Source organism: Tinamus guttatus, unplaced genomic scaffold (genome assembly GCF_059628265.1).
Source record: "Tinamus guttatus ecotype Peru unplaced genomic scaffold, ASM5962826v1 Tinamus_guttatus_pri_ptg000524l, whole genome shotgun sequence".
Taxonomy (NCBI): domain Eukaryota; kingdom Metazoa; phylum Chordata; class Aves; order Tinamiformes; family Tinamidae; genus Tinamus; species Tinamus guttatus.
The window spans coordinates 1,524,853-1,550,182 of record NW_028289058.1 but is presented as its reverse complement, the minus strand read 5'-3'; the positions used below and the strand labels follow the sequence as shown (position 1 = coordinate 1,550,182).

The window sequence follows — 25,330 nt, the reverse complement described above, 5'->3', positions numbered from 1 at the left end:
GAGCACTGGAACAGGCTGCCCAGAATTCTGTGGGATCTCCTTCCTTGGAGATACTCAAAAGCCACCTGGAGCAACGTGCCCTATGTGTCTCTGCTTGAGAGGAGAGTTGGACTACATGATCCTGAAAGGTCCCTTCCAACTTCAGCCATTCTGTGATTCTTCTATGTACAGCATATAATAATATATATCCTAAATAATATATAATTAAATATTGTATCATAGCATATTAATAATAAGTTATTAGCTTTTGCAATCTCAGTCTAAAAAGTTGCCTAAAGTATTCCTAGTGCCTACAGCATCTCCAAAGTGGGAGCCCTTAAATGGCTGTTTTCCACCGACTTTTCATTTCTAGCAGCCAGCTCTGAGATAGCAGTCAGAAAGGACGGACTTCTGTGAATATTTGGAGATATTTGGTAAGAATGAGGAGCTAAGGCAGATAAGACATTTTTAGCATCTACCTAGTGACTTTAACAAGCATACAGAAAAAAAAGTGGAAAATGGATAAGACCATCCTTATTGTGTTTCATGTGAAGGAGAGAGAAAAAAAAGAAAAAAAAACTGTTAAAAAAAAAAACCTGTAATCATGTTAATTGTAAATCCTAAGGATTTTCAGTCTTCCACAAGATTCCTTCTGAACTGCCGAAGCACAGCACTAATACATGCAAACATTCTGCAAACAAGGACTCAAGTTCCTGATTTTGATTCTGTTTGCCAGTTTTAACATCCTGATCCATTATATTTTCACCCAAACAAAACTGAACGCTGAGAGAAGAAACCCTACCACCTTCCTCTGATGTTTTCCTTATGGTATTCACACATTTTAAAGACACAAGAAGAAACAAAGACAACCTCTGAGATGTGCTTAAGTATTGCAGAGTCTAACAAAAGCCAAGGAAATGTGGCGTTATCTCGCTGAGGCTGCAGAAGGTATCACACTGTCTGTAGGCGTACACACGTGCACACCTTCCATTAACAATTTGGTAATTCTCATTTTCATTCTACAGCTGAGAAAGCTAGTGACAGATTGGCCTGTCAGAAGTTCAGATTTTCTAGTTTTTAATACATAAGGTCTGTGCAATACTATTGTTTGAACATATTTGAGGTACAGAAAAATAAAGTCTTTGTTTCTTCTACATAATTAAAAGCTTGCTTAATGTTTATTTATATGTTTAGATATTTGCTCAATTTTGCACTTGTAGCCATCTAAATATAACTGCCACTATAATACAATATTATTGCTCATTTATTTTCAGGGACCACTTGGCCTTTATATGAAAGTTGCCATCAAATGGAGCAAACCAGACTGTTAAGCATTAGGCCTAAGTTAAGTGGTAACATGATCTATTTAGTGGCACACTTACCAAGTCAGCTCTACTGCTGTTTATTTAAATAGAAATTGAAATATTAGCTGCTCAACAAACACCAGGCGCTCTGTGCAGGAAATTGAAAGGATTCTAGACCCTCCTATAATGAGAGAACTTCTGACAAGTCCTCCTTAAACAGTTTCCTATTCTGAAATACAGCAACAGCTCTAATACTTGAGAAAAAAATATATAACTAAGAGATAATATGAACATAAGAGACAAATGTACTCAAGATGGACACACTGCAGATATACTGGTAAGTATTGTTACCTGAATTTAACATTAAGCCCTTAGGCTCTGTGATTATAGGATAAATGAAAAGATACTCTATGAAAAATAATAAAATAGTAAATCGGGTTCCTTAATGTAGACCCAGCTCGCTAACACCCTGTTTCAAAACACAGGTTTACTTGGCACCTTTTTACTTATAGACTACTAGAGGAAGAAAAACCTACCCATAATCTCACACTCTTGAGGCATTAGAATTATTGATCAACAAATGCTCTAAATACACTAGCTCATCCTGTATCTTTGTAAGCACTATAAAAGTTCCCTGTGAGATCCAGCTCTACTACATTTTTTTCTTTGTGTATATTCTAAATGACACGATTTGAGCTTATAGAGCTAAAGAATAATTTTGTATTCTGCTGTTGCCACCTGTCAGTGAGTGTTTCCTAAGGGTAGTGACACTATTCCCAGAGCTTCACACATCTGTATAAAAGGTTGCATTTTCTTTCTAAACTGGCCACCTCTGAACACTCAGCCATAAAGATTTTGATTTGCTGATAGCCATTTTGCAATGCAGGAAAACCAAAGGAGAAGTCAAGCAATGTTATCTAAACAAACAAAAATTGTTATGCCTGATCAAAGCAACCATACAGTTAGTTTTGGTCAATTAGAATCGCACAAACAGCTTATCCTACTGCTATATAAACTTCAATATTAATCCTTCAAGCTTTTAGGCATCAGAATAGCCTCAAAACAAAAGAAAGATCTATTTATCTGAGGAAGGACTTCAGAATCATACTGCTAATTCTTGGCCTAATAATAATAATAATAATAATAATATAAAAAACAACCACCACCACAAAGAGTTACATTTTTTATGTAACTTCTTCATGTCTGAATATGATTTTTATGCTTAATTTCACATAAGAGTAACTTTTTTGTTTTTTGATGAAAAACAAAAATCCATTATACTTGCTTCAAATGGTAACGTCAGTGATCTTAAAGTAGTTATTATTATTCTCAATAAGCAGAATTATGTGAGTATCTCATTTATGACTAAAGAGTGCTGTTCAACTTCTCACTATTTTTTTACTAGAAAAGTATTACTCTATTGTACACATTTTCATTTTTAATAGATGATTCACTTGATAGTAAATGGAACAAATGTCTTAGTAACGTAATTAAAAATATGTAGACATGCGTTTCCAAAATTAATTTTGATATTTCCTGCACTGAACTTGCCTCATCAGAGCATAATAGTAATTTTATAGTTGCAGCAACGCTGATTTCACCACAGAAGAATCTACAGGAACATTTGAAGTCACACATATTCAAGATTTTTTTTTTATCCAGAGCTGCTACACAGAGCCAGCTTGCTTCAAATTCCTCTCATCTTCCCTTTAAATCGGGCAGCAACTGGATTGTGAATTTCCAAAGAACAATAGTCTAAATCATAATCTAGATGTGCTTGTAGTCTATCTCTCTTACAAAATGCTGAAAGTTTCAGAAATCACTCCTATACTTTTTTTCCTTGCCATTTAAATCACTTTCTCATTATTTAAAATACGTATCTTGATCTTTTTAAGTAATTAGGCTAGGCAATCAGTAAAAAAAGAACGTGGCCCATTACATTTATTGTTCAAGGCTTAATTTATACTAGGCTCTGCAGGGGTATACCAAACACTTATCTTATAAAAGTCCTCTTCCTCCCGTTTCACACATTTTTCAGAAAATAATCAGTTGTACAAAAATGTTAACATATGGCAGTATTCTTGGAACTGCTGTAGAATTAGAGGCAATAAAATCACCTCGGACAAGAAAGAGCAAATAGGCCAAATCAAATAATTGTTCTTGCAGCTTTCTTTAACCACTAACTCCATTTTATATGCAGTTTCCAATCTCTCATATTAAATCCGATCATATATATTTAATTCCATTCTTAAAAATTTCAGTAGACAACTTCAGTGCTAACCTACAACTGCCCTGTCAGAAAATCTTTGATGTCACAGCATAATAGCTCCTGAAAGAACAGCACTAATACTTAATGTAACATGAAACCAGGGCCCTGCAGTGGGGCTGTCTGCTGTCAGGAACAAACAGTTTCACTGCTGTTCCCCAGAAGTGACAAGATTGAGAACTAACAGGGCAGCACCTCCTCAGTGCTACAGCCCTGTGCACCACAGTCACTGGCAAATCCTATCTCATCATTTCAATACACCATCGTTACTTAAAAATAAACAGAAATGTCCAACACTACAGCCATACTTTATCTGTTATCTTCATCTGCTGTAAATATGAACATTCTGAGGGAAATACAAGTTATTCCTTCACTACCATGAATCTGTGGTTAGGTGGAATTTCCTGAAGTTTTATGTTTTTAAAGATGCTGGAGTTGCCCAATGCATTCAAAACCCCTTTTCAGAATTCATCATTTGTCTTGATATCAACTTTTCATCTCTTCTGAGTTTAAATTTTAAGCTTAATAACTTGACTACATGGTTTTCAATAGAAAACACTGATACTTTTCTCAGTTACTACCATGGATGACTATGGGCCCAGCTGTGACCTTATTATCAGATGTTTCCTAACGAAAGCCGCTGTATCTGTTTGGATGCACTGTAAGAGCAGATTCTAAGATCCTATGCGACTGCTATTCTGAAAGGGACCCAATGTCCTTTGCAAAGTGCTCCTTACAGGGGAACTAAGGCTTCTCCCAGGAGATATATGATACTGTCAGAATCAGGCCCCATATGCCTGTGTTTTGAGCTCCATTTTTGACCTCTTTTAAAACGTTTTTAAGTTTCCCATGTAACATTGCTTTAGGTCAAAATATATTATTATAAATGAGAGCAGCAAACTCCTAAGGAAATCAGCTCCATTGCTGGATTTATTTTGTGTCTTGGAAAGCTGACTAGTCCTTTTTATAAATGAGCAATAGCTGTAGCTTCAAAGTTTATAAAACCTGGCCTCTGGCTAACTTGTAAACATAGGATATATTATCCTTTTGTTTGCAAAGCTTAATCCTACAACTGTCAAGCTGAATAAACCTTTAGAATAATAGTAAAAATACAAAAGAAGTCCACTTGTCATTAAGAGAAAGCTGAACTCTGATTAAAAAATTAAAAATCAGTGGCACAGCCTGATGTATTTTGCTAGTAAACATACAACTGTGAACATGTTTACCATACTAATTTCTCAAAAGCATTTTTGGACCATCTAAGAGACATGAAGTGATAAGTGTTTTTTAAAAGTTCCCATGCTTCACCATCCTCTCTCAATGAATCTCTGACAATTGGCAAAAATAATCTGTAATGCTTGAAATTGTGTAGAATCTTATCGACACTGAATTAGAAATGAGATTCTTCTTTGGGATTCAGAGCACACATCCCCACAACAGCATAAAAAAAACTATCTGCTCTTGTATTTGCAACTATTATTTATTCCTAGAACACACTGAGAACTGATATCCACAGTGCAAACACTCAGTTAGAAAGAGTCTTTACCTTAGAGTCTAAATAGATCAGACAGGAGGGGAAAGGAGGGCACTGTCAGTGAAGTAATGTGTTGGTTGGCAAACACAGTGCGTGGCAATGACAAAACAAAGGTTAATGCCGAGTTCTCACATCTCCCAGGTCGGTGGCACCCACACTAGCACCCCTGGCTGCCAGAGCTACACAAGGCAATAGGTTGTTCCACCCCTCAGGAATTTGCCCAGAGCCCATTGAAAAGATTCCAGCGTTCCTGCCCCCTGCTCTCGGTTGGACTCTCCCTCCCTCCCCTCACACACGGCACCGGTCCAGCTGCAGGTTATGCTCCCCTTGCTGCAGTGATACTAACAGGCAACTTGCGCAGCCGTGCTCTGCACCTCAGCTGAGAGGCATGAAAGAAGAACTAAGTGAATGATTTCCTCTGTCCCTCCAGCTAGACCTGCAACAACTTGCCCGGCTGCACTCCAGTCTAAGCTACATATGCCCTACCTCAGCTCTTTGAAAGATGGTGCTGAAAAAGACAGACAGTCAAGATTTAGGACAGCGCTCAAGAGTACCCATATTCCACCTGTGTGGGAACACAGAAAAGTCCTGAGACGACCAAATGCTCTTTCCTCACTGATCAGACAAGACCAAAATTTGCTCCTGTTCAGGAAAAAATGCATCCATTACTCTTGCCCAGGATGTCTTCAGCTGTCTTGAGTTTTCTCTGGCTTTTATGACTAGCAACATTAAGGAAGGAGCAGGGTGATCCTGTGTTGTAAGACATATGAGAGGAGGAAAACAAATCAGCACCATTACTCCACATGGCCAAGATATGTTGAGAGGAGACCACATATCTGACTGAACTGTCCAGAGACCACAACTCAGAGAAAGCCCATGGCTAATTACTGGCCGAAGAATACTCCTCTGAAATGAGAAAAAAAGCTGGGGAGAAAGCAAAGAGAACTTGGAAACACAAAAAGTCATCCGAAAAACCTAAAACTAATTTATCTTTAGAATTTGATATACTAAATATATCTGGGCAGTTAATTTCTGCAGATAAATAACACAGTTCTAAAACAAAGGCAGAAATAAACTCTGGGTCAAACATTAGAGTATCAATCAAAAATCTTAGTGTTTCCATACTAAACACAAGTTGATTATAAAGGACATACTTATCTAACATCAGTAATTATGAAAAATGAGTTATTCCCTCCAAAGATGTTTTGTAGACACAACAAGCCCCAAAAGTTTTTAACCCTGACCATGTTGAAGGCTGACCATCAAACAAAAAACACATCAGTGAAGAAATGCATAAACCAAAAAAAAAAGTTATAAATAACATCACTACTGAATAAGGACTCAGTCCCCAAAAGCGCTAAGCATGTTGGCTCCAATCCAGCGAAGTACTTAACTACATGCTGAATTTTAAGCACACACATAGTCTCATTCCCACTAAGATTATTCTCAGGGTTTAAAGCTCAGCATGCGTTTACACAGCCTCTTAAGCCAGGACCAGGGCACTTGGTATCTTGCAGGACTAAATCCTGATTGGTATCAGCTGGACTTAAAAGAGTTTCAGCAAATGAATATTCTACCTGCCTAAGTCAATAATGCTGATTTTCATTCTGAGGACTTGTACCGTTCAGAGATTACAAGCTCAGACTACCCTTCCTTCCACCACTAAGAATGAATTATTGTGAATCAACCCCAATTACCCAGTTTATCACTGATATGTATTTTAATACAACAACTGTGGTAACAGTCAAACTGCTCTGCACACCTTTGATCCTATTTGTTACAGCTCTTGCACTGGAGCCCATGGACGTCACTGACTTCTGGCAAACAGGAATTTTCCAGCCAGCAGCTGAGTTTGCCAGAGCTCTGCCGTTCACCAGGAGGGGACTGAGGCCCGAGTGTGGCCTAGGAAAAATGCCCTTGTCACCTGATGTGCTTTCAGACAAGAGAGAGCACAAGAGCAAGATGCAAATAAAAATTGTTACTTCACAGAAATAAGAACTAATGTTAAAGCAGCCTTTATGTGCAAAAGGGATTTTGTTTTTTCTTTCATCCTTCTTTTCTTTCTAATTTCAGAATTTTATTTGTTGCAAAAATATGGTATGTCAAATATTTTTAAACACAAATAAAGGCATTTTATGATAATCTGATTTTTTAAAAAGCTTAGTAAAGATACTGAGACACTAACCAAATGAGAATTTTCACACAAAAACCAGAAGAGGATGGAAAGAACCCCATGTACTACCATGCCTGAAACAAGGTTGGAAACAAATTGTGAAAGGTTTGTCTTTTATGTACTGGTTGCCACATTTCATTTGGGCAACTATACTACACTGGGACACAGAAATGAATTAAAAAACACATGCAGCCAGTAATGGAGCGACCCTGAAATCATCAGACAATCAAGATTGACATGATCTGGCAGCTTCAGCTGGAGAGAACATTACTCTTTGGAAGCTTGGACTACAGCATTCACCAAGTAAAAGAGTTGACATACATCTGTGATGCATATTTTTATATGCCCAAGAATTCCAATCAGACCATGGCAGTAGATGATCCTACTAAACCTAGGCACTCTTTGCAGAGGTATGGAAGATCTGTGAGTCCTTCTCTGGAAGTGCAGTAGTTCAATGCTTCTCAAGATGAAGCTTCGTATTTATTGTAGTTATAGACTGGTTCCTATTTATTACCTCCACAACACATCACGCAGGCCAGCCCAAACCTTTTACTACACATGGGACAGCAGCTCCAGTCCCACCCAATATGCAAAACTGGAAGACTGCAGGCCGTGATTTAGTTCTTCTAAAATAACTGTCTATCATGGGAAGTCAAAAAAAAAAAACCCACACACAAAAAACCACTCACTGAAAGCATGTTATAGATAGAAAGTGCTGCACAACCTACTGCAAAGCTGAGAAAATATGAAAAATATTTTCCTGTTTTACATATCAGCATCTGTTCAGTCATTAGTCCCACTCTAGGCCCAGTTAATATCCCACTTGATTGTGGGCGATAGGAATGATGATTTTTGGTATCTTGTTCTCAGTTTCGTGGAAACCAGAAGGGATGAAGCAGGAGAATAAAGTCATTAAATATGACTTGAAAGGCTATATCCACTAATAGATCTGGCTCCACATATCATCGTTTTCTTTCTTATCCTATATTCCTATGTATTTGACTTGTTAATTTATACAAATAATTCAGAATCTGCTTAGTCTTTCAATAACATTTGTTACCTGTCAATTGTTAGAAGGATCAGTAAAACACAAAATTTTAATATATCCATGCTAATTAGAAAGTCAACATAATAAGAGCTATATGTAGAATTTCTAAAAATGTAAATATATCAAGCTATGATCAGTTATTATTTGATTGCAGAAGTTCCCTATGCATATTTGATCGCAATAAGAACATTACAGTCACTCTTCAGTTCATCCCATTCACTCTTCCCTCCCATCTTTGTCCTTTCGTATCCCTTTCCTTCCTCTTCTTCAGTTTTGCTCTTCCCTTCTCTTCTCCCACAGACCTTCCAGAAGTCCCAGTTCAGCACAGTGTGGACTCAGCAAAGACCAGCGACAGCTGCTGGCTCCAGCTACAACAGGGCGTGGATTAAAGAAAAAAAAAATACCAAGGGACAACTTTAAAGTTAGGGAGACCTGTTTAAATTGAATATGTAATAACTCTGCTGAGGATTTGGACTTGAGCTCCACTCAATAGGGGTGCTTCATTACCTACTTGTGGGAATGCCATTTGTATGTGATGAGGTCACAGCCCCCTGGCGACAAATTCCATATCTGCCATTTAGCCCGGTCAGCTGAAAACAAGCTAGCAGATGCTGGGCTGATTTGCATCTAGTTGCTATTGATACTGAAGAGACAATATGTGAAAGACAGGAAGCATCATGTGGGAGCCACACTTGGACAGCATGAGCGGAAGCAAGCATTCACCTTCTTTATCTAATCATCCCACACTGAATTACTGAAATCGAAAGTTTTCCACAACAGGAATGCAATGAGCAAATATAAGTTGGGCCTGGATTTGTCTCTTGCTGCTTAATTTGTTACCCTAGTCATTTCTGCATGACTTTTACAAAAAAAAAAAAAAAAAAAAAAAAAACAGAAGTTGGTTCAACAACCATTTATGCCTTCAAGTTCACACTTTTCTTAGCTGAATTGTGAGTGAGTGTGATCTCTTACAGAAGTGTAAACTTAAAGTGTACAGACGTGTAAATTCCCTCCTGCTCCCTCTGCTTTTGGTCATGTTCTGTAATGTACTCCAAATCACCAAAACCCAAATTCAGCCTGTCCAAGAGGAGACTTCACAAACTGAAAGTCCAGCTAACTCTCAGGAATTAGTTCTCGGGTGTTTCAGCTGCCTTCACTCACCTATCTATTTTTTTCTCTCTCCCGGAAAGACGACACACAAGGCTCAGAGGATTCAAAGCCTTTCACTTTAGGGCATCCTCTTGACTTGGGGTCTGTAATTCAATGCTGTTCCTATCGCACACTTATGCGATGGTGTTTTCAAAGCAACTGCTAGCAGGCACACCCACCCGCTTCACCAAACGCACAGCAGTGCATTTTCACAAGCATCACTGCATACAGTTCTTGTTACATCCTTACAATAAACATTACAGATGGAACCGCTATTGTTTAGTGGCAGTGAATACTGAAATAATAAAAGGAGTTTCCAGAGGAAGAGGAAATTCTAACATGGGAATTTGTAACTTGGGATACTCTAACAGTAACCAAAGTACAAAAATGACACTATTAAGAATACCAATGATCTGTTGTACTACTGCAACACAGAACTGATAATAAGTCACATTTTCTCTTACTTCTCCTTCCAAGACATTATTTGGTATAGCAACCTTTCTTCCTTGAACTCTCCTCGCTGTTTCACACTTTTTTCATCTCATTACATCTTTCTAAATATACTAATAACCTTCATACTGCTTATCCCTTCTCAACCCCAGTTAACCACCTGTTAAGCCTATGAAATCAAGATGAATAGCTGATCATATCTAAATAAATGAAAGGATGTCATTGTTACTTTAAAAGAGAAATGCCTTCGGTGCAATAACTTCCACCATAGACCTACGGTGAAAAGAACACATAGCATAATTGCAACTAGAACCTATAGAAGACTACCAGGCACTGCAGTAACTAGCGATTACCCTGATAACACCATACTTAAAGCTACTACAAATTTGCTCTTTGTTCCTATAACAGAAAATGACATTAGAATCCTCTCCTCTACACTTTTCCACTGTCTTTCTCACACTGGTACCCTGCAAAAGTGCATATGCACTTACGTATGCAAGCATGTAGATACAAAGTGATGAAAAGAAAGCAGTGACTTGGCGTCTTCCAAGCCTCTCTATCTGAAACACAAACACATGCTTCCTCCAGTAAGGATGGACGGAGAGAGAGAGGGAGAGAGAGAGAGAGAGAGAGAGAGAGAGAGATAAAAATAAAATTAAAAAACCAAAAATGACAGATTTTTAGGACATACAGTTGACACATTATTTTTGATCAAATATTTCTATATCAAATTACAAATTGTAGATATATTTTCCATTGGAAACCAAAGATCCCATTTTACAGCTGAATGAACATACCAACATTAATCAAAATTCTACTTCTGTACAAATACATAGTTGAATTCAAAACACCCAACTCTGCCAAAGTATGGAAGGGTTCTCCTACAATTTATCTGGCATCTATAGCAGAATGTGAGTTTACTAAAAATCAATTGAAACATTTCCCTTTATGAACATAAAAATTTGTTAATAAAGTTAAATGAAGTATGTTCTTACTGCAGTGGCCTACATGAGTCCCTTAGGAATGGATTGATGACATGAAAGGCTCAGTAGAAAGATCATCACTCTCAGACCAGAGAGAGAGTGTGGGGAGATAGATGCTCTGCTATAGAGTTCACATTAGATGAAGTCCAGTTAATTTCCTCCTAAAGCCATAAACAACTTAGTGTAGATGAAGCTCACTTCTGACCTAAGTGAAGCCAAAGCAAGTTGTTTTCTACATTGAATTCAAGGTGAGCAAGGCCTTCACCAGCAACGCAACTCCCAGCACAGTCACAAAAAGACTTTTCCACTGGATGCAGCGGGAACCGCATTGTATCCTGAACAGCACATTTGCAGCAACAGTAAAATGGCACTCTACCACTTAAATAAATGAGGCTTATGCCAGGTGAGGATTTGTCCTCTTGTATCGAAAATGTTCCTCTCAAATAGCTCAAAATTCAAATATCTAATAATAAAATCCTTCAAAATGTTCACTCCAATACTAAGTCGGTCAGGTGTATGAAACATCTCTTACCTGGAAAGCTCTGAAAGTGAGATTCATTATTTATTCCACATATTATTTCAATAGCTGTATTTGGTACTTCTGAGATAAAATGCAGCAAGTGTCCTTAGGACATGACTACATTTAGGAGAGGAAATGAGGATTAACTGAGCCAGTTAAAACTGTAAGAGGAATGTAGATGGGCAACTACATCCTATCTTAGCTGGAATTAGGCCACGACATTGAGGTTAACCCCCCTACTTGTACAAAAATACCATGGGTTTTTACAAACCACAAATGGTGAGGAACTGTTTAACAAGCTCATCCACAACAATAATACAGATGTAAGAAGCATACAGACCATCCTCTAGAAGTGTGACATTACAGCTCAAAGTGCTCACATACTCATAAAACAATTATAATCTGTAATTCACAAAAAAATGGAGTGAGGTTTCTAAGACTACCGTAACACTGAATTTCAATACGAAGTCTTCCCTAAAGCTTCACCTCAATAGTTCTGCAGCATTAATGGACAGAGCCTCTCAGAACTAGCGTGTATGAGTAATGAGGGCATTTGCAGTGCTCACAGCCTCCTCCACACTGGGACACTGACCAACAGAGTTTATGAAGTAAACAATTTGACAGCAGCCCTTCCGGAACAGCTACTTACGAGGACAATCTACTCTGGAATTAAAGTCATATTTATTCCAGAATACAGTATCCAGATATGGAGCAGATGTGGCACAATTTATATTGATTTTCCCACATAAGGAAAATCTTGGAAGCAATGTATATTCTCTTTGTGTTACGTAACAATTAGTCATAATCAATAAATACATATTGTACCATTAAAAACATTGGGTTTCAGTACAAGCATTATTTGCCATAAAGCATGGTGCGTAAGAAATTGCACCATCTTTCACGCACTTAAAAATATATCTGTACCTTTCTTGTAATAAAAGACATTCTGAACAAGTAGTAAAATCTCAGTGGTATGTATAAGGGGTCTTAGAGAAGCACACAAAAAATATGACTATAAACAAGCCATCATTCTGGTAAGAGGAAATACAAACAACCAGAATAAAAATAGTTGATGCACAAAAGCCATAATGAGGGGGTTGCTCAAAAAATAACTTCTACTTTGAATGGTTTGGATGAAATACAAATTATCCACAGAAAAGTGTGGACTGGCATAAATGTTTGTACAAAATTATATTTCTAGAAGTAGGCAAGAGACAACCGCCTGCATGCTGCACAAGGTCCCAACAACGCTCTGCTTAAGTGCTAGTGCACAGAGTCCAAACCACTGCATTTTAATTACTATGCAGCCTCAGATATATTGCCTTTGATATGGAAATGTTCTTGTTCTCTCATCTTCACATACGGTCTCATGCACAGAAATCTTTATCTGATTCATAAAAAATAAACTAGAATCCAATCTCAACACCTGACCTCAGTGCTTAGAAGTTTTTTACTAAGCATGGTGTCACTATAAAAAGAATGGCTAATATTGGTGTAAAGTTAGATATTTTGAGCAATGATATGAAGGATTTGCAGTTAGGAATCAAATCAATATTGCACCTCTGAGGTTTTAGAGTTTCCTGTTGCCTCATGTCAGTCTACGAGAGACTGGAGGAACAATTGCCTGTGTACCTTTCTGTCGAGCTGAAGAAGAAAGAGAAAATATTTAAATGACATCCTGTCTTACCACCGATAGAAAAGATCCATTTTAGACACTCACTATAGGAAACAGGTTATGAAATTCAATAGCTCCCTAACATCAAACTTTACACATTTTTTAAAAATATGCAGATAACATTTTTATACATATTATTTAAGTAGTTGAGCTTAAAATTTCATAGTATAAGAGGCAAAATGTTTCCCAGGCTTCACTTCATCAACTGGGTAAAATAAAGAATATTTAAAACACAAGAGAGTCATTTTCTATATCTTAAAATAACACGCTGTTGATAAGAAGGCTAACAAATTTCACTTTGATAAATTCTACCAGTCACTCAGAAAATACTATATATTCAGATGCATTTAGATAATTCCCCTAGATCTGTAGAATTACATTCTGTTTTTATAAAGGATATGATCTTTGTAACCTCTCTATAGAAGATAATGACCCATCTGTAAATCATTTTATTGCAGGTTATCTGTTTTCTATCCCTTCCAGTACCTATCTGTGCCTGATATGATTCCCTTAAACACATTAGCTTGCTGGAATGTTTCTTCTGACATTAAAAAAAAAAAAAAATTGATTGATAGATATGTATTCGCCGCTATAAATGAACGATTCTCATTAACCTAGTTTACCAGTACACCTAATTTTATATTATTCTTTCCAATTTGCAAGACTCGCAACACATTTGAGTAAACTAATCCCAAGCAACAATTTTCAAACTTAAACTACTGTTTTCTTTCTTCTTAATTTAACAGGACAAAACAGTAAACATATAAACATAAAACCGATATGAGGTCTTTAAAATATACAAGAGGAAGAGAGAAATATCTATGTACTGATTCTTGTTTCTTTAAGAGAAAATCCATTTTTCAGGTTCCTGTTCTACTAATTGAAAGAGAATTATTTAAAACTTCACTGAATACTTGAATACACGATGGGTATGTGTAGCAGTTTCACCAGTGCCAAAGAATTTTAGACTTTTTGAAGGAGAGTAAACTAAAAATTGGCAGGAAACCTCTTACAATGATGTCACAAATATTTGTTGTTGCCACAGAATAGTGTTTTAAAAGAACACCTACTTCTGTGCTGAAAAGGTTTTGGGAACATGTAATTATCCAGTTTTATCACTGTAGAATTCGCTCACTTTCCAGCAAATACGTCTGTCAGATCTCTCCCTTCTATGCAAAACTAAAAAGATACAGTCATATTTTCAACATAGGCACTACACTGACCGAGTATACAGCTCTACTAATGACACGATTTTACCGTTTCTGTTGTTTTTAAAATACTATGTCATGGCTCGCAATGATATATCAATAAATACTCTGAAAGAATTTTACATGCCTAAGAAATTCTGAATAGCTTATATGAAATAAAAGGGAAGTCAGTTGCTACGTTTCAATTACATGTCCCATAATGGTCCCATTCTTACTATTCTACCTAAAGAAAAAAAATAGAAAACTGCAGGTAAACATGCATGCAAACAAAAAGACACTGAAAGAGACAAACAGAAATTAACTTACTAAGGCAAACCTTTGTATTTTGTTGCTGCTTAACGAACAAGCAGCACATGAACTACTGAGTAGATCATAAAGTAGGGCTTTTCTCACAGGTTCTGACATCATTTAGAAATATTTCAAAGCTCTGTTTCCTTGACTTACTATTTTAACAGAAATGTTTTTAAAATACGTCGTTCTATCACGCTTATTGACATAACACATACACACATACACAAGCACCCTTATTTACATAACTTCTAAAGCATTAGTCATTACGCAGAACCTCTGCCAAACAAGCCCGTTGATCTTTCAAGTCACACTATGGAAAGAGAAATATACATCACTCCACTGTATGGGGTGAAAAGAAAAGTGTATTGCTACTTCCCTTTCCTAAGTGATTTTTGTGCTGTGAAATAAATAAATAAATTGATAGAAGCCTTTTAAGAGAGATCCATACACTCTGAGGGTGAAATCAAACCAAGTGGAAAAGATTAATGGATATGCTTCCTGAAGTGGTATCTCCCAAGATGATTACAATGTTTAACAGATATAAGGTCAAGCCTAAAGAAACCTTCTAATGCCCACTAAAAACAAAATAGTTGCTTCTGCTATCATTATGCAAAGGTCTGGCCTTCATTACCAGAAGATATTTCAAGGCCTGAAAGAGCTGCCGGCTAATATGTACACTTTCAACTAAAAATATGATCAAATATTAAAAAAAAAAAAAAAAAAAAAAAAAAGTCCAAAGGGATTTTTCCCCCATTGAGCAAAGGAAGTTCAGCTGGAATTGAACACTAACAATTTTTGGCTATATATTAAAAAGCACTCGCCAGGGAACAGGGAATGGCAGACCACACTTGTGAAGAAAATCAAATTGACAGGCAAAGACAGCTAGCTTTGGACAGTAGCTAGTACTTTGTACAAGTCAAACACTAAGGGCCTAATGAAAGAAATGGATCAGTTCCACTATTTGCCTTGTTTGCACCAATGTATAAACAGAAAAACAAACCAAAAAACATAGCAAAGAGTTAGGCAAGTTCAGCACAGTGAGGTGCTGGGGAGACAGTCATCTGTCTCACTGCCTTTAGACTGTGCATTACACGCACGGGCCCGAGTTCGTGCCCTACAACTATGAGCGAAGGGAACTAAGCGAGCTTCAAAACAGTCAGCGACATCGCGCTAAAGCAGAGCTGCGAGGAGGAGGGAGGAAATAATGCCTTCCCCAGAAGAGGAAGCTTTCTGAGCAACGGGCCTCTGCCCCTCTCAGCCCCCAATGAACTCAAGTCCTGGGGGAGGAGGCGGCGGAACCGGCGTGCCAGGAGCCGGGGCCGCAGCGCGGGGCTCCGCGTCCCCGGGGGCCGCTGCCCGCGGCAGAGGCGCTCGAGCCGCCCCGGCCCCCGCGCGCCCGGGAGCCCCGCGCCCCCCCGCACCCCCCCCCCACCCCGAGAGCGCGCTTCCAAAGGGCTTCGCAGCCGCCGGCCAAGCTGCGCTGCGAGCACTGATTCCAAGTGCAGAGCCTGCTTTGGTTTCCGTATATTCTTTGGCTTTTAATAGCTAGCTGAGGAAAAAAGAAAGCATTATTGTTTTCCTCCTTTCCTTCTCTCATTGCCTATTCTAAATTTGACTCCAAAGTTTAAGCAGTTGAATTGGCTAATTCTGAATACAGTCTATTGAGAGACCAGACACAGCAGTATATCCCTGTATAGCAATAGATACAATGTGCTGAATTGGCAGTCTAATTATAAATGTGGCATTTGGACCTCCTTTCAGACCCAGTGCCACCTTACCTTATGAGGGAACTTCAACTACAGCAACTGTTCAAAACAAAATGCCATTACAGGATCAGCTTCACCCAACTCTAGAAGTGGCCAGGGGATTGTTTTACAAACAGCCTTTCTCAGTTAACACAAGAATGTATTATAAGAAAAAGTTATGGATAGTGCAGGGTCTCAAGAAAACGCGTATGCAGTTTCTGCCAGGTGTCGAGCTACTTCAAACTGTAACATACTCCAAATGACCTCATTATTTTCTCTTAAACGCGCTCACTATTAATAGGTGATTTTTTATTTTTACTAGAATGAGCTGCTAGGTACGCTTGCTGTTTATGCTCCGAGAACAGCGAGCATGTCACATCGCAAGCCCAGAAATGCACGAAATGTCAGGGCTCAAAAGAAAAGCTGCTGTAAAATCTGACCAAGGACTCAAGACGTGCTGAAAAAGTTTGTTTTTTAAGCGTCTTTTCTATGGAAGTATTTGTATCTAATGGCAGGCTGCACACACATATCTCACATTCATTCTTACTATTTACTTTATGGTATAATGGCTTAATTAAATGAGTGGGCACAAGCACGTCAATAAAACAAGTCAAGTCAAGTCGAAGTCTCAAAACAGGTTTCAAAATTACTCCATTACACGAATACGGAAAGGGAAATTCGTTAATTTTTGGACTCGAAATCCTCCTTGAGGACTGGCTAACACTCCTCTCCCGTCCTTACGATCAGCAGCGAAGACGGCAATGCTAAAAACGCTAAAACGAGGGCAAAAGACAACGTTAAGGACAAGGCGCCGGGCATGTGCCCAGAGCTATTTAAATTACTCCAATAAACACACACCTTATCTGCACGCAGCAGGAGAAGACGCACGAGTTTATCGCTCAAAGTTTGGCCGTCTGCGTTTTGGGGGAACACCCCTGGGACGGGGCTAATCTGACGGCCGCAGGCAGCCCCCGGCCCGCAGACACAACAGCGCTGCCGCCCGCCCGGCCCTCCGGGAGCCGCGACACGCTCCGCAGCGGCGCGAGCAGCGCTGCCCGCGCCTGACCTGCAGGCCCCGCTCCCGCCGCGAGGCGCGGAAGCCCCCCGCGCTGCGCAGCAGTGAGGCGGCCCCTCGGCGCGGCAGCGGCTCCCTGCCGCTACGCTGCGAACACCCGCGGGAAGGTACCTGGCGGCCCCCGCGCCCGCCCGCGTCCCGCAGAGCCGCGCACACGCGGTACACGCGCACGCGAGCGCGGCGCGCAGGCACCAGCTCCCGCGGGCGGCTCCTCGCAGGAGCGTGAATGGAGCAATTGTCCAAAACTGCGGGAAAACACACACAGAGACAAGCCCTGAGACTGCCATAGACACACAGCTTGGGTGCGCGCATGTGACACTGCAGGCAACACAGATTTGTTCATAAACTCTTCAGCCTTAGTCGAGATAAAACATTAAATTGCTTATGCAGTTAAAGAGGCTCCTTATGCCTAATTAAAAAGCAAACAGCTTGGAAGGCAGGGAAAGCTAGGAAAAGAGCAAGCTCTCCAGCAGACACACCTTGTCTTGCTCGGATTCTACAGCACTGGCTACAAACAGCTGCTATATGTTGTTGCACTGCCACTACTGTATTTAAATAATAACAATAAGAAGAAGTAGTGAAATATATCCTGAAAAACTTACTTTGCATTTAGTTTAGGCACTATTCTTTTTTTCAGCTCGCAAAGGAAGCCGTTTTGTCCAGGTTAGGTATTGTCTACTTATGGATCAGCCTCTGGCTAAGGGTTTATTTTAATTTATGGCTTATGCATTCTTTTAAGGTCGATTTGCATGACCTCCGCAAAGAGCTAAGGCAGCAAGAAATCCCAAGTCGAGCGTTGCCACAAAGCGGCCCAGATCCCCCCGCGCCGGGAGTAAGCAGAGCAACCCGATGATGGGCTGCCTTCTCCCTCCTCCTGCTGTAGCACAAATTAGGGCGTGATATCAATTTTAAAGTTTTTCGGTATAACTTTATCCAAACCCCCTGCTTGCAGAGATAAGGCGCCGCCACAGGAACTCCAGATCCTCAGGATAGTGCCCCGTTGTGGCCAAAACAACATTACCACCTACAGCTCCGATATCTTTGTATTATTGCAAGCTCCGGGGATAGCACTTATTCGTGGCGAACTTCAGAGCAGTTACCCACCTCGACTTAGCGCAGAACTTAACAGCACTACTACATTGCCCGCGCCTCGCTCCCTTCTGTGCCTTTGGGGCAGCCGTGAGGAGAAACCCACGCCAACACTCCGCAGTAATGACAGCAGCTTTCTGCTCCCAAAGATTTATTTCGGATTTTATTTTTCCTCTCTCTCTCTCGCTCTCTTTCTACCCCCCCCCCCCGCCCCCCCAACTCGTGTTAGTTTCTTGCGTACAATATCTTCCTAGCACCATGTGTTCGCCTGCCGTGGGTGATCTTAAAATACAGTGCTGATCTGTCACTACATTTTAAAATAAACTCTACTCGCGCAGGATGAGAAAGTGTTGTGATTTCAAGGTACTGAGGTCCCTTAATGCCTCGGAAAGCTCAGGATCCAAACAGCCGCGGAAACTCACGCGGGGATGAGACTGTAACTACTTTTCCCTAAAAACCCTCGTGGTCTAAAAGTAAATACTCGTGCAGGGGGAGGGGTGGGGGTGAGGATAAGGGGGGCAGCACTGTTAAAAGCTAAACAACATCTATCTCCAGCCGCTCTGCTTCCCTCAATTGCAACCAACGACCCATTAAAGCCAGCGCAGGGGGGACCGGTTCTCTCCTGCGAAGCGACACGAACCCGGCGAAACCCGCTCCCTCTCCGCCGCCCCGAGCCGCGCAGCACTACACACCACGGCAAACAACAGGTACACGACACAACAGGGCTCGCTTTCCTGGTTACCTCCTCGGGATCCAGCGTGCCACAAAGCAATGGGAGAGCCGCCTTTTTTTTTGCAACGCGCTTCGGTAATTTTCATTAAACAAAACAAAACAAACAAAAAAAAGAGGTGAAGGGGGAGAGAGGAAGAGGAATAAATGGGTAATAATTCGGTAAAATAAAATAAAATGAGCTAAAGTCTGCTGGTGTTTCTCCAGGCCATGGATGTGCAGGATCCCGATCGTTAGAAGTTTGCGGATGGGTTGCCTGGAGATTTGGTTACAATCAGGTTCATTATTATTTTTTTTTCCTCCTGAAACAAGTGAAGGCGATGGTTACTGCTGTCAATCTTGGCAATCAATGTGAGCGGCCATGTCGTAAGTATTCAAAGCATTTCCCGTCGTGCAACATCAGAAAGTGAGTGGCCAGGGCATTGATCTGAGGAAGGCAAAAGGAGGCAGGGCTCCCCCGCCCAGACAGCACAGGCAAGATGAGACAACAGAGAGAGAGAGAGAGAGAGAGGGAAGGAGCGAGAGAGAGAGAGAGAGAGGGACGCTGAGAGCGAGCGAGCGAGCGGGGAAAGCAACAACTGCGGAGAAAGTGAGCACAAAACAGAAAGTGAAATCACCCCGGGCTGCCAGCCGCATCCCCGAGAAGCTATCAGCACTCACAGTGCTATTAGACAAATGAAACCCTAACCCTCTCTGCTCTAATGACCACTGATTGCCCGCAGTGGTGAGGAAAGGTACTAGGAAGTCACTGGGGGGGGGGGGGGGGGGGGGGGGGGGGGGGCGGGGAGGAGGAGGAGGGCGGCGGCGGCGGGGCCGGAAAAGGAGGAGGGGGAGCGGGCGGGGGGTCCCGGAGCGGGGCAGGCTCGGATTACAGGCGGTACCGGCGCGGGCTGAGCACGGAGCCGAGAAGGGCCAGAGGGGAGGGAAAAGTGAGGTGGACGGACAGACGGACACACAGACCGCAGGAGCGGCCGAGCAGCGCGCACAAGCGATCAGCAAAGCTCCCTGACAGCTGATGAACGGGGCTCCAAGGAGCGCGCTCCCACAGCCCCGCCGGGGCACGAGCGGCTGAAACGTGAAGCACAAACCCGCAGGCTATCCCGGCTCGGGGGAGGAAGCGGGAGAGGCGGGAGCAAGCGGGGGGGGGGGGGGGGTGCGGGGGAGAGGGGCGCTCGGGGCTGAGGCTGGGGGCGCAGCAGCGGCGCCTGGGCTGCGTCTGTCGGGCTCCTGTCGCTCTCCTCCAAAAGACAACAGCTACACAACGTGCACACAACTTTAATGCCCAGTTAGGAACTCGAGCTCCGCTGGTAGTGCTCACGTGAAAAGAAATCGGGGAGAAAGAAAGGAAAACTAGAAGGAAAGAAAACCCGCCAGTGGCAAAGAACAGTGCCCACTCAGGAAGGTCTCGCTCCTGCACCGCAGAGCCCCTTTCAAAGCGCCGGGCCCGCGCCTCAGGTGGGCAGGCAGCGCCACGAACCTTCACACCTAGGCTAAGCTGCTGTTAGATGGAAGTGCGGAGAGCAACCCAACCGCGAGCCCGCAAACTCAGAGAGTGAGAGAAGTTGTTGATTCATCTCTATTTTTGGCACTTTCTCCCCATTTTTCAGAAGGCGCCTGGAACAGTTAGTAACAGAGAAACTTTTTAATTTTAAATAGCTTCATAACTTATAGAGGCCAACCCGACAAGGTGAAAGCCCGGTTTCGCTTCCCGCTCTCCCCAGCAGGAGCGCGAGGAGCCTCGCACCAACGGGCGGCCACGGGACTGGCGTGACCCGCCCGGCGCTACTTCATTAGGTTGCAAAACTCAGCGCACCGAGAGCCGTGGACCGCGAGCCTCTGCCTCGCTAGCGAAGCGGCATCCTCGCTCCAAGCGAGCCCAAAGAAAATGAGTTTTAAGTCAGTACCTCCTGAAATAACGGGACTATTTTATAAAGTATTTTCGAGAATTCCACTAAAAATGAATAATAAATAAACAGCATCCAAGCATTCGGTGTGGAACGGTCACCTTGAAACAGAACTTCAAATGTATCCGTCAAAGCTTTATCATTAAATTCGCTGGTTGATGACATAACAGCTAGTTTTCATGGATTCTTTTAATTCTAATAAAATACATAGAGATTCAATTTACCTGTCCCAAATTTTAAGATTGTAAATACTGAGTTTGAATTCACCTGCGTTCAGTAAATTCAAACTAGTCACCTGGCTGTAGTTAGCTAGAATTAGCAGCAGGAAATCTCTTCCTTTCCAGATATTGCTATGTCCTTTAAAATCTTTAATTATAAGAATTCCCGTGGTTAGTCAGTGACACTTTCAACTGCTGTAAGAAACACCTTGACTTTTTGCATAAGTTTGGCAAACACACACACACAAAAATCTGTAAGAAAATAGCTGCAAACAGAGTACAAGGATGTACCATCCTGCCCGTGTTTACTACACCATCCATTTGTTACTGCAAGTTTTTTTTTTCTCCTTTCAGTAAACAAATAGAAAAAAAAATCTTTAGATGTAGCGTCCTCCTTTGAACAGCCTACTAAGTACGAGGCAGAAACGGGGCAACAGATAATTAAGGCACCAGAAAAAAATAACCGCCCACCTGGATGCAAATCGGGAGAGCATCTCTGCGTTCCCGAAAACCCCGCGCAGAGCCCGGCACAAAGAGGTGCCCGCGTCCCCTTGCAAGTAACGCGCTGTAGCTTGTTGCTTCCCCGGTGCGATCAGCTATCAGCTAAGTTGCAGATGCAGCTCTCGCTGTCACCGAGCTGCAACTTATCGGCGGGAGCAGAGGGGGAACTCGGTGCCCACTCTGTGCAAACGTGTGCGCGCTGCTCAGTGACAGCCCTGTGTCCCTCTCTATTGGCATAAGCGAACGTCCGCCGCGTAAATAGGTCTACACGCGCCGAGAATCAAGAAACCTGTTTTTACTTTTAGCGTTACCATTCGCTTATGCCTATCTTTTAAGGGGCTTCCCTTGCTTTTCCTTCACAAAGGCTAAAGACAGCGTGGAAAGCAGCGCAGCCAGACGCTGAGGGATGCTGAACTGCTGTGGTCCTTGCAGGGGGAAGGAACCAGGGGCTCTCCCTTCACGTTGGGGCACTTACCTGTTCGCTGCTGTCACTGCATTTTGCGCTCTCTTCATAAATACGTTAACGTAAAGCCATGTTCAACAAGCAGTGCAACCTGCGTGCTAAGTTTCACACACCGCATCTTCAAGATGAGCAAATCTACAACTCCTGCGGAGTTGGTAGAACAGGCTCTAAAGTTTTGATTCAAAGGGCAAGAAATGCCACGTTACAAGTCATTCACACATTCACAGCTATTCTCCCCAATTAACGCAGAACAATTAATAGACATCTTTTTAAATTAACTCTGTTGACACTCTCCGACAGTGAGAACTTTTTTATAGGCTTGGTGGAAGTGTTCAGAGAAACTTTTGTAAAATAATCAACTGCGTTTTGAGATAAAGCTAAAGGAAAAGAAGTTAAAACCTGATCAAAAGATTGAAAAATAAAAGTTTTGTTAGACTAGATAAAAGCACATTACTGCATGCTCTTTCACAATCAAGTCCAAGGATCTCTGGTGATTTCCTCAAAATTTAGGGGGACGTTTGTATTTTATTAAACCCAAAGCAAAAGGTCTGACTGAGAACAAAAACTCTGAATTCCCTAAAACATCATCTGCTAACACAATGTATTATCCCGTCAGAAACAGTACCAAGGCGGAAAAAAAGGAGTTTTAATTTCATTTGAAACTGTGCAGCATCTTGATAGAGAAGCAAAAGCCGCAGCAACAACAATCCCCCCATTCCACCCCCCCCCGTAAAAAAAAAAAGAAAAGAAAAGAAAAAAAAAAGCAACATAAACTTTTAGAAAGAAAATAAGAGCAAGTTTGACATGAAAACCCCTTCCTGTCTCAGAAAGTTCATTTTAAAGGTCCCCTCTGTAAATCTAAAGTGCAAACACCAGGCTAAGGTAGTGAGTGGCTGGAATTTGCATGCTGATAAGAGAAGGCTGTTGTACTTACAGTGACAGAGGGCAGGCTGCGGAAGAAAAGCTGTTTGTGTTAGCCTGAGAGTCACCCAGGGCTGCAATGAGAGGAGAAGAGAGGAGTGGGAGTGCCAAGCTGGATACACCTTCACCGCATCTCATCACATCTGCCAGCCTCTCTCTCCCTCTCTCTTTCATTTCCACATTCCCTTTGTTCCTGAAAAAAAAAATCTACACGTCACATCAGTCCCCAGATGCAGTCTACACCAAAGAAAAAATGAATAATTCAATCAAACTGTGCATAGTCTCTAAGGCAATAAATCTATTGCACTTAAAGAAACGAAGGGTAATTACCGCTATAGAATTAGAATAAGGCCAGAGAGCGCAGGGATCCCAGGGTCTGTAAACTCCACGGTCAAATAAAGTTTCATTTATTTAAATCCTTTGACAACCCCAGTGTAAACTAAAGGGGAGGATCGGAACTTATTGCGGGGGGGGGGGGGTTGAGAATGCTTGAAGTGAATGTTACGAGAGCAGAGCGCCCGTGGTCTGTAATAAACACAATGCAAGCAAGTCGAAGTGTTTCACTGCATCACCTCCAGGGTCCGTTCCCCCCTCCCTAATGAAGAGCAGACCACACTCCCACTTCCCTGGCTTCTGCCGCTCTCTGCAAGTGCAGCAGGAATCGCTGGCAGCGAGCAGTAGCCTTACCTGCTCTTAGATTGCAAATAATGCCTTACAAAAAACTCATGGTAACTGGCAATTTTGTTCCACGCTCTGACGGAGAGAAACTCTAGGGGATTTGCACCGGCCCGGAGTGAACAGAGACGCTGTCCGTGACTCCCGGATTTGTGCTGGACTCAGCTTAGGGGAAAGCCTGCGGGGGCGGGGGGAAGCACGCTCGGGAGCGGAGCCCGGGCGGCGGCAACGCGGCGACAGCGCCCTGCGACGCACCGGCCGAGGGAGGCTGGAGAGCCGCCGTTTTCCCTCTCCTACCTCGGAGGCGGCCCGCCCGACTCGCAGGTAAGCTGCCTCTCTATGGTGCTTATTCGCTGCGGGGAACTCGGCTCCCAGGGGCATGCTCCGGTGTTAATGAGGGCGGCGGCTTAGGGCTGGGGCTCAGGTCGGTCTATCAAATCAGGCTGGAGTTTAACATCGGCATCTGCTGCTTTACGCTTTCAATCACATTCTTTGTAAACTTCTCCTGGGGGAGGAAAGAGAAAAGGGAAAAAAATCAGGTGACCCTGCGCTATTAAGATGACACAAGCTCTAATTCAGCGAGGCTGTGTGCGCCCGGAAAGACTAAAGCACCTTCCACTGACGTAGGGAATCGCGCATCTCCCATCCTTGAGCCGTTTTAAAAGACAGTTTTGATTTATCCAAAACATTAGCGGAACTGTTATTCTAAGAGAGGTAAACTAGAAAACACACTTGCCTCTGCGCTCGTTTGAGCTTTGTTTATGTGCTTAAAACGCCACCGTGAGGCGAGCGCAAATAAAGCAGCGAGAGTCACCGCCTGCCAAGGAGCTCTCGGATTAGCACTTTGCTAAGCAAAACAAACAGCGTTAGCAACGTCGCGAAAGTCATCGAAGAATCTCGCCCTGGCAACCTGCTCTTGCCATAAAACGGCAGCCGGGGCCGTCCTGCGGCCTCACCCACGCCGACCAAGTCCACGCGCGCATGCACACACACACGCGCTCACACACGTTTTCTCTCCTTCTCTGAGGCATACATGGGTCACAAACAGGAACACAATTTAAGGCTCAGAGGTAGGAATAACAAAAGGGAAAAAATAATGACACGGATTTTCTTAATCACATGCTCCCGAAAGCCTCCTCATTTGCCTTTCCCACTGGAAGCCAGAGTGCACAGTGCTCGTTTCCACAGTGGGACCTGGATGCAGAGGGCAGGAGCCCCTCAGCCCTTTCCCTGCCGCATAGTAGCTCCACTGTCTGCAAAGTGCCTCCAAACTCCCTGCTTACAGGGGGTTCCTTTTCATAGCATATGCCTGGAACTATTTCTGACTGTTTTTCTCAGCTCGAACCCAGCTCCCCAAGAAAGCTCAGACCAAGCGCACTGTCCAGGCTTCCCTAGGGGATTTTGTTTCTCTAACCTTCTATTTGTTTTCA

At 42.2% G+C, this 25,330-nt stretch overlaps 1 protein-coding gene across 5 annotated transcripts in view; it reads right to left on the bottom strand.

Moving 5' to 3' along the window:
* Positions 1-23,525, bottom strand: part of SOX6 (SRY-box transcription factor 6) — a 340,141-nt gene extending 316,616 nt beyond the window's left edge. For 2 of the 5 annotated variants that reach the window (XM_088533832.1, XM_088533835.1), the window contains exon 1: positions 18,003-18,358. The gene's annotated coding sequence lies outside the window, so the exon portion shown is untranslated. Of the gene's footprint in view, positions 1-12,966; positions 12,986-18,002; positions 18,359-19,231; positions 19,671-23,238 lie in introns of those variants that run through there. The other 3 variants (XM_088533833.1, XM_088533831.1, XM_088533834.1) reach the window with 3 other exon arrangements.
* Between the last annotated feature and the right edge of the window lie 1,805 nt (positions 23,526-25,330).